This window comes from Sinocyclocheilus grahami, unplaced genomic scaffold (assembly GCF_001515645.1).
Source record: "Sinocyclocheilus grahami isolate Dianchi unplaced genomic scaffold, SAMN03320097.WGS_v1.1 scaffold372.1, whole genome shotgun sequence".
Lineage (NCBI taxonomy): Eukaryota > Metazoa > Chordata > Actinopteri > Cypriniformes > Cyprinidae > Sinocyclocheilus > Sinocyclocheilus grahami.
Window position 1 is genome coordinate 497,254 of NW_015505551.1, and position 11,147 is coordinate 508,400.

The 11,147-nt window shown below is 36.2% G+C and overlaps 1 pseudogene; it reads right to left on the minus strand.

Annotated features, from left to right (window-relative positions):
- LOC107549422 (neuropilin-2-like) overlaps positions 1 to 11,147 on the minus strand; it is a 104,403-nt pseudogene that overhangs the window by 65,084 nt on the left and 28,172 nt on the right.

Below are 11,147 nucleotides of genomic sequence, written 5' to 3' on the forward strand. Positions count from 1 at the left end.
GCATATATACACAAATTTATAATAATAATAATAATAATAATAATAGAGATTTGATCTCTTTTGACTTAAACCTGTAAAAAAAAAAATAATACAATTAAATTAAAAATACCTAGCAACTACTCAGAACACCTTTACAGCCACATATCAACTCTCTGGCAACCACCCAGAACAACTTTTGCATGAACAAACAGGCCTAATATTTTCAAAACTTAAAAACAGAGTGTTCTGATGTCTTGCAAGTATGCACTGTACCAGTACAGTAAAATCGAGTAGCTAGTACAGTAAAATCCCTACAGATGGCTCTAAATGGTTCCAAAGTCCACGCACAAATTGCCAATGCACTCCAAACTCTAATTCCCCAAAGATGATCAGAGTCCAATTAAGAGGTCATTCCTGGCATGCTCGCGGAGGGATGAAAAGAGTTAAGCATCACCCCCTCCCTGCCTTTCCTCTAAACTCAGTTTATTTTATTTTCTTCTCTCCCTTGATGTTTAATTGGTCTGGGAGCGTTTCGGAAACTTTGAGGGAACATTTAAGAATCAGCGTGTCTGACGGCCTTGCAGCAGGACAGTGGAGCCGCGACCTTCTGGAACCACGAGTTAAAGATCGCAAGAGGTCATTCCGCTAACGAGATTAACAGTGTAACAAGAGCGCCTCCAAAATCAACCTGAGCCACTCGTGACCCTCAAAAACCAGCCTGCTCCAATCAACCATCAATCAAAATTTGAGACTGAGTGAGAGTTCACACATAAACACCCCGACCACTGAGTGACAAAAGAAAACAGCTAAAGAAAATGTGCTGCTTATGTCCACATCTGGAGAAACCAAAAAATAAAAATAAAATCATGGCTTATGTGAAGTGTTTCAAGTATTTCTTAAGAATTACTGCCATGCTGAATGGATAAACCGGATTCATTTATTTTTCGAAATGCAGAATCCTAATAATTGCATAAATCTTGTCAGCAGGACCCTCAACAACACGTTATAAAATGAGCTGTAAGCTTGACATCAAACTTCAGAAGTACTAAATAATATTAAAATACATGTTAAAAAAAACACAATTCTATTTGTAATTAGTATAAAAAATGTAATGTAAAAAATTATGTAAATTGGTGTTTACATATTAAATTTTTTTGCAAGATTCATGCTAATATATGTATGTATGCATGTATGCATATATATATATATATTAGGGCTGTCATCGTTAACACGTTAACGCATGCGATTCATTTTACAATCCATAACGAGTTCGAATAATTTAACGCAATTAAGGCCAAATTACTGAAGCACAATTTCTATTCTAACCCTTTAACCCAATTTTGCTTCTCTGCTTGTTATTAGATCATTTTAAGCCACTAAACTCCGGGAAAGTTTTCAGTTCAATGATCCAGGAAGCGAATGCATTCAAACAATCCGTCCAAAACAGAGCTAATATAAAGGAAACCAGACTGATTACATCAGAGATTGCAGAGAGAACAGAGACTCACGTTGCGTTTTCAGTGAATTATTCATTCCAGTGTGTTTCGCTTTTAAACACGAGCTCTGTCATATTCTGTGATTGTCTGAAGAGCGCGAGCCCCCACATGTCACGCTGTGTGAAGTACAGACTGAACGGATTGTCAACACATCCCACAGCTGTATGGCCAGATGAGACGCAAACTACATTTTCTCGACTTGACCAGTCTCACTAGTAAAGTTTTGATGGATGAAGACTGCAATCAAGGTAAAGATGATTGCGGTGGCGTACAGGAGTCGTACATTACAGTAAGCACGCGTGAGTCCGTTATAGGCTAACAATGCGTGTATAAGCTCTTGACGCACTGATCGCACATTGTATTTATGCACAGGCACAGACATTTCCATACATTCACGCTGTTTCCACACACATTCACGATAATGTTTTGATTTGTCATGTTTATGTTGCTGTGTTTAGTTATACGGAATGGATTCGTGTACTGTAGTAGATATATGCAGTCAGCAGGCGGTTGGTTTAGGTTTTTTTTTTACATCTCCATATGGTCCTGTTCGGTATCGCAACTTGACTTCTCTAAAATGTAAAAAAGTTATTTGGTGTTGCACTGTACACATACTATAAAATTCAGATTTTTTTATATAGTGCATATGTGCTTAAATGGGCTCCTTATATCATTTGGTTCTTTGTTGTCCTTTTGGAGTTTCTAAGTGTACTTTTTTGGAAAGACATCTAAATTTATCTTGAGAAAAGCTTGCAGAAAACATAGATTTTTGATTATCACCCTTCAATCTTTTGGTTTACTTTGCTGGATATAGCAAATGATGACAAAATAAACAATTGAAACAAGATAAATGGTCTACGCTTAATTTCATGAAGTGTGCGATTAATCGCGATTAAACACAGAAAAAGGATGTGATTAATCAGATTAAAAATGTTAATCAATTGACAGCCATAATATATATATATACAAACCCAATTCCAAAAAAGTTGGGACACTGTACAAATTGTGAGTAAAAAAGGAATGGAATGATTTACAAATCTCATAAACTTATATTTTACTCACAATAGAATATAGATAACATATCAAATGTTGAAAGTGAGACATTTTGAAATGTCATGCCAAATATTGGCTCATTTTGTATTTCATGAGAGCTACACATTCCAAAAAAGTTGGGACAGGTAGCAATAAGAGGCCGGAAAAGTTAAATGTACATATAAGGAACAGCTGGAGGACCAATTTGCAACTTATTAGGTCAATTGGCAACATGATTGGGTATAAAAAGAGCCTCTCAGAGTGGAAGTGTCTCTCAGAAGTCAAGATGGGCAGAGGATCACCAATTCCCCCAATGCTGCGGCGAAAAATAGTGGAGCAATAAAAGAAAGGAGTTTCTCAGATATATATATATATATATATATATATAGTGGCTGATGTTGCAGTGCAGCACGACTAAAATTAAAATGGTTGTGTCTGTCAAGTAAATGTGAATTATGATGCAACCCTCTCCATTGATTATAATAGCAGCAATCGTGTGAAATGACTTATAGGATGAGAATGCTGCTTGAGCTGTTCATTGTCAGGTATAGAAATTTCCCTTGGAAAAAACTGTTCTTCAAAATGTCTGTTTCCATAACCACATGGCAGCAGTGGGATTGAGCTCACTCACCAGTCTTGTAGATCTCGTAGCGCAGGGAGAATCCGGCACCCTGGTGCGCGTAATCAGACACGAACTTGATGTGGATGACGGGACCTGAGGAAATTATGGCAGGAGGAGCGATGTTACTGCAGTGCCTTCCCAGCAGGTCTGCGGACTCCGAATTCCCATCTCGAATCTCTATGAAGTCATACCTAAAAGCAAAAAAACAGTACATGCTTAAATGCTATTTTTGGATTTGTTTGTCTGGCATACATGCAAAATTCCAAAGGCTGCAAAAGGGTTATAGTTCACTAAAACTAAAATTAAAAACATAAAAAACATTTTATTTACTTGAAATTAAATAAGCATTAATTGAAATAAAATAAAATATAGAAAACTTTTCATTTCAGATAGTTGCCCAGGTAATATTTCTCATTTTAATTTAGCTGATGTACTAAGTGATATTTCAGTTTTTCTTTTTTTAATAAATCTGCAAAAATGTCAACAATTCTGTGTTTTTCTGTCAATATGGGGTGCTGTGTGTACATTAATGAGGAAAAAAAATTAACTTAAATGATTTTAGCAAATGGCTGCAATATAACAAAGAGTGAAAAATTTAAGGGGGTCTGAATACTTTCCGTGCCCACTGTACATACACACACTGTATATAGACTATATATATATATATACACTGTACATATAGAGTCTATTTTTATTTCTCCTAATGTGAAATATTTCTCTTGAATTATTGACATCAGATAAAGTTGATATTTAAACAAAACATATGAGCACTAAAAATTCTCCTCTGGGAAGGACAAACATTAAGAACACAAGGAAGTGCAATGCAATATCTTCTGCAGCAATGAGTAACTGTGAAGGAACTGCTAGGAGTCATTTTAATTTGAGCTGGGGTGACCTTTGACCCTGCGTGGACTGCTGCCTTATCACAACAAACACACATTTTTTCATGTCACAAGGAGCTGAGACAATGACCACCTGTCCAGCCAAAATAATCCCTTAATGTGTGTTGCCCTCTTTTGCCAAAACACTTCACACACGATGTCTAAATGAGGCAAAAGACTCCCAAAAATCTAGCCGACTGTCTGCATGAGTGCTTCCTTATAATAAGTCTGGCCATAGAGACGCATGAGTCAGACTTCTTCTCACACCTCAGGAATGCTTGCCCCATTTAACCTCTAAACAAGAACAAGATTCCTGTAAACATATGATATATGATATGATATGATATGATATGATATGATATATTTTTTATTTTGTTTTGTAAAGTGTATAATCTGTGCAAAAATGGACGGGAAAAGTGGCTGAAGTTGCCCAGCAGTAAATGAATAGCCTTCAAAATGTTACTTGTAATTCTTCAGTTCTTTAGAAATCCACCATTGCAATAGTGCTTTAAAGTAGACAAAAACTAAAACATTGATATGAAAAACCTGGAACACCAAGAACTTGACCAATGGAACACCAAGAACTTTTGGAGTCTCCAAAGAATTGCGCAGAAACTCAAAAACATATTGATGTCAATGAATGTGTCTGAGCTTTCCCTACAAAGCCAGAATAGAATGAAGACATTATGTTTTTTTACGTTTCTTGACTCGTTTTTTTAATTTTTCCTTCCCGGCTGGCACTGAAGCATCCCTGGTTGAGCCGAATAACTGCTGGCTCCACGTCACTCAGGGAGTGTGTACATGTTTCTCTATCCCGATGGGGACTTAAACATGAATGCACACCAACTCATGGGGACTCGTGTCACCGTGGGGACCTAAATTGAGGTAATGTAAAAATGCAGACAGTTTTCTGTGAGGGGTAGGTTTAGGTGTAGGGTTGGTGTAGGGCGATAGAATATACAAGTTTTAAAAACCATTACGCCTATGGAGATTCCCCACAAGGATAGTGAACCAGACATGAGTGTGTGTGTGTGTGTGTGTGTGCGCGTTTTTGTGATTTATGAGGACACAAATTTGTATAATGACATGACATAGGTATTACAATGAGAAGGTGATTTATGAGGACATTTTGAATGTCCCCATATCTCAAAAGGCTTATAAATCATTCAGAATGATTTTTTTTATCTAAAAATGCAGAAAGTTTCCTGTAAGGGGTAGGTTTAGGTGTAGGGTTGGTATAGGGCAATAGAAAATACGGTTTGTACAGTATAAAAACCATTACCTCTATGGAATGTCCCCACAAGGATAGTGAACCAGACAGACATGATTGTGATTGTGGGTGTGTGTGTGTGTGTGTGTGTGTGTGTGTGTGTGTGTGTGAAAACCTGACACGGCCCCTGGCCCCTCAGAATGACATAAAGAGGCAGGTGTCTCTGACTCTTCATTGCTCTGGACCCCCCTGGCCGACCGCACACTTGGAGACTTCAGGTACAGCAGTGTATATTTAGACCCGAGACATCTCAGCTACATACACATTCAAAAACATACGTGCATATCCATGTACAGCATCTGAAATCCTTCTAATGCCTAAGAAATGTACAATAGTTTTATAATCTATACATGTCAGAGACAATGGGCTGAACAATACATCAAAATAAAAAGGAAACTTAACTGTATCAAAAACTTTTATTCAGCGCCACACACATACATGAGGACATATTACTATTTTTTTAATATATAAATCTAATTACAACTACTAACAACTAACTCTAATCTTACCCCTACACCTCAAACAAAAGCTTGGAATTATTAGGTAGGAAAAATATTATTTTCCTCATTTATGAATCATTTTAACTTTGAGAACATAGAATTAGAATAAGTAAAAACATGATATCTCAATCATTTTCAGGCTTTTGATACTATTATTAATATAAATATTATTCTTTTTTTCATAATTTTATTTTTTTTATGTTTTAAGGAAAACATTATTTACTTAATATTTTTTTAATTTAAAGAACACTCCTAGACTCAATACTTTTTAGCCTTTTGATGATATATGTTTTCCACATTGTTTTTCACTAAATTAACACAAGCAATAATATTTTACTATTTTCATTTATATGCACCAATATATAGTAAAATATAAACAGCGATAAAATCAACATATACTGATTTGTTTACTAAATTATTTAAATATATATATTTTTTAAAATAATGTAGACCTCTGTGGACATTTTTAATGGATGGCAGTAACAAAGTTTTAAATCAATCATTAATTCATTGAAACTGAATTGAACATTTGCTACTGAAGTTTCAATCACAGACATTATTTACGGTACAAAGGGGGGGAAATCATAAAATTAAGACACCAATTAATGACAACAACTTCATCAAAATCATCACTGTATTCACAATATTTTAAATATATTGTAAATATTCAATATTGTTTTATGGACAATTTTATTCCCAAAGTATAGCTACTATATGAACTGTACTGTAGGTAAAACCACACCCACACACAAACTCTCACTCATTTTCTTTTTGTGTCCATCTTACCTCAAACACTAGAAAAGCTGGGATGAAGGCTTGTAAACTGTGTGCAAGTGTAATTAGGTTGTGATTGATTTTGTAGGGGCTCTTGGCTCCTGGATTAGCAGTGACAAGTGAGTGTGTCAAATATGGATATTGACCGTCTCTAGACGCCTCCACTTGGCTCCGGTGCATTTCGAGACGCGCTTGAGAGTGGAAACAAACCAGGATGCCCATTGATCAACAGCCGGATCTCTTATTTACCTCACAAAAAAATATTTGTATCAATTTCACAGCACTTGTGACTGAACGCAAGAAGCTTTTTCTCATTATCACAGCAATATAATGTTTTATAGGCGTAAAGCTCAAATTGTTTACCGTGGTGCAATTGTGCTGCGATTATGCATGCTAATTATGCACAATTGAATGGTTATTCAGGTGCTACAGGCGGTGATGAAAACTCCCCAGACAGTGGTATGTTTGTAAATGTGAGCAGGGAAGAGAGGCTTGACACGAGGAGGGCAAAGGCCCCATGTCCCTGTCTCATGTTCAGACATGTCTTCCACTCCAATCTCACTTTCTGTCTCCTCTCCCCTCCAGCCTCTTCACTGCTAATTGCTTTTCACACCTACGGTGTTTTTCAAGCATTTTTTTCAGGCCTACACGGTCCCCAAAGTTGTCACTAGCTGCCCTAAAGAGCAGTTTGTCTGGAGAAAGACATAGACAGACAGATACACGGGGTACGGATGCTACTATCCTTGTTTGTCTTGTGCATATGCATTAATACATCGTGTTTGTTTCTTGCCCGTGTTCAAATCAAAAGAGATGTGCTGTGGTCACACTGGGTGTAACATAAGCCTGGACCCCATTAATCTCTGAACTGCCTGAAACCAACTACCTACACAATAAACAACCCTGCAGCATGCGTTTTTTAAATCATAAGACCCTCTAGCTCGCTAAACATCACTGTTGAATCTTATATTTGGCTCATGTGCCCATACGCACATAAATTACAATGGATGCATAAAAATATATGAGAGTAATATCATGCATTGTGGACACTGCTATAATAATGTGTTCTTCTATTCACCTCATAGCGCCATATAAGTAACTAATGGTACCCTGGTGCGGTATACAAAAGGAAATCAAAGACAGGGTAGGCCTAGTATATACAGTATATCAAAGTACCACAGTACTACCATTTTATGCCATCACTGAACCATGATACTGCTACAGTACTTCATCAAGTGTCATATAATATAATAGAATAGAATAGAATTGAATAAAATCAAGCATGCCACTTGAAAATCATAGTAATCAACTGATATATGTATGTGCCGTGGTATTAACATAAAAAAAAAAACATTTTTTTAAATATAACACCATGTTCTTGGACACCTTCGGAATAATAATACCAGTACTGTAGTATTCTTAGAAGTACCTTACACCAGTGCTTCTCGAACCTGGGGACCCCCAAACACTGCATATTTTGTATGTCTCCCTCATTTATCACACCTGATTCAACTCATCAGCTCATTTGTAGAGTCTGCAAGACTTGAACTGGATGTGGCCCATGAGGGATACATACAAAATGTGTAGTGGTTGGGGGTCCACAGGACAGGTTTCAGAAGCACTGCCTTACACTAACATTTAAGTACAGAATAAATCAATCAATCACATTTTTGTCCAATAACATTTTCTCTTAAAAAAAACATACCATGTGCTTCTGGCTAGCAATAGCAAGTTGAAAAGTATGTCTGTAGCTCAAACAGTATAGAATCATAGTGCTAGCAATACCAATGTAATGGGTTCAATTCCCAGAAAAAGCAAGAATTTATATACAACAGGACAGGTTTCAGAAGCACTGCCTTACACTAACATTTAAGTATAGAATAAATCAATCAATCACATTTTTGTCCAATAACATTTTCTCTTAAAAAAAACATACCATGTGCTTCTGGCTAGCAATAGCAAGTTGAAAATTATGTCTGTAGCTCAAACAGTATAGAATCATAGTGCTAGCAATACCAATGTAATGGGTTCAATTCCCAGAAAAAGCAAGAATTTATATACAGTATGTGTGTGTGTGTGTGTGTGTGTTTCCGTGCGTGTGTGTGTGTGTGTGTGTGTGTGTGTGAGCTGCTTGCCAAAGTGTGAGTTGAAAGCCAAATGTAAAAAATGTAATGTCTACTGGCTATTAATAGAAAGGGATATATTCTGCCTCAGCTTCCTGTTTTAAAAAGAAATACGTCAATACATGAAATAAAACTGCTCTTGACATTTCAAGTCATTTCAAGTCTGACCAAAATGTAGCTTCCTTGCTGAATCCTGGAAACAAAACTTAGCTGAAATCAAACAGCTATTATGATAGGCTGCGTGACATATCTTTATTATCCTATGAAGATGTCATGTTGCTCTATTTTTTTTCAAACTCATCTCAATGGCTTTTTCAGAATATAATTCAGTCTGACACACAATCACATTGGCTTTTCAATATCAAACAACACAATGGCTGCTCATTTGAATTCTGCCATGCTTTTAGGCCAGCAGCCGCAGGACGTGCTCCAGGATGGCTCGTCAACCGGCCAAGACACTAAAATTGAAATTAAATAATGCTGAGAGTCTGCATGGAAAGCTGCACGCTCGGACCCCGGGCAGCCTAATAAGCTATAAGTGCCTGTGAAATATTAAATAGATGCTGGGGAGAGTTCCCAAGGGAAAGGGAGGGTTGCCATCTTCAAACTAGTCGGGAAACAAATAGCATTGCTGTCCGATACAGCGCTGACATTTACAGATGACTGGGGTAGACCGCAGGAGCCTGAGGCTTTCATAAACAACACTAAAACTGACTTTAAAGCAACATTTGTGTTTTTTTTTAACTCGCACCTTTAGGAAAGAGAATTTTCTGGCCTTCCGAAATTCAGCTTGTTCCCAACAAAACGTGCCATCTCTCAATTCACATTATGTTGCCTTTGAAAGCCTTAGGCCTTATCAGAATGCATTAGGTCCCTTTTTCCATCAAGGATATTAAAACTTTTTTCTGTGAAAATTGGCTTCTCGGGGTAAAGAGAGACTTTTTAAAATCTTTGAATTCCCAAATGTGTCACTTTATACTACTCCAGACTGATTGCATTTTTTTTGAGTTATCAATATCTTGATGCACTCCGGGGTTGCTGATATATTTCCAATGCCCTAAAAACATCACTGAAACGGCAGTTTCCTAAAAAAACATTATTGACCTATTTGAATAATTATCAAGCATGTGAAATCATCAACCATTTAGAATCATCGACCACTGACATCCAGAAAATGTATTAACTGTGGCCAGTTAGTGAACAAAGGAATAATGTATGTACTTGCCAATAATGCTGACAAATATATAGTTGCATTTCTAATTAAGCTGTATTTGAATTTAACTGATATACAGTCACAGGTTTATGTACATTACGCATTTTATCACTTCATGCTCAATAGTCAGACTGTAGGAGCTGGAAACAATTCATAAGGTTTGTTGAGCAATTATTGATCAAAGAATAAACATTATTATAACTGTTCAATGTAACTGTGGTATTTTTATTTATGTGATGCTCATTTTGTACATAAGCTGTATTTGAATTTAACTGATATACAGTCACAGGTTTATGTACATTACGCATTTTATCACTTCAATTATGCTCAATAGTCAGACTGTAGGAGCTGGAAACAATTCATAAGGTTTGTTGAGCAATTATTGATCAAAGAATAAACATTATTATAACTGTTCAATGTAACTGTGGTATTTTTATTTATGTGATCCTCATTTTGTACGCATGACCCCTGTGGCCTTTGGTCCGCTGGTCTGTGCCCTTCTTGACCATGACCTCACTTTTTTTGAATGTGCTGGGTCCATTGATTCTTCATTAAGGGCAAAGCACATACATTGATCTTTGTCCCAGAGGAAAAGTGGAAATATGGTGCAGTGTTTCCCACAGGATTAAAATGTTGTACATTTTAAAGTTAAATTCATAAATCTGGTGCACTAAATGAGAGTTCAAAATTAAGAGCTCCAACACAGGTTCAGTTTGCAAAGTAAAAGAAAAAAGCTGGTGAATGTACTTGTTCTTGAAATTTAAAGGAGACTCAACCCTCTTTTTAGTTGTGATATAGTGTCTCAGTCTCACTGGTGAAATTGGAAGCCAAGCAAATTAGAATAAAACGATAATAATAATAATATTACTAATTTTATATTATTATTCTTATGACAGTTATAGCCATATATTGTAAAACAATTGCACTGTGAAATAAATGAAAATTATTTTTTTTCAGGTATATTATTTGACCTTACTCAACTGTAGGGAAATTGCAATACTTTTGACCCCATTTCTACACTTGCAAGCAGGGCCTAAAACTAACTTTCACATCTGCCAGTGGCTAATGACTTGAGAAAATTGACTGGCCATAATTTAACAAAAACAATATTTTTCCTTGCCATTAAACAGTTTTTTGCAAAAAAAAACGGGCAGTTGCTACTACTACAACAACTAAATCTATTTAATAATAATAATAAAAAAGCAATTTGAAATTAGAACCAACCACTGCATTTTAATCACGATACAAACAAAGATACAA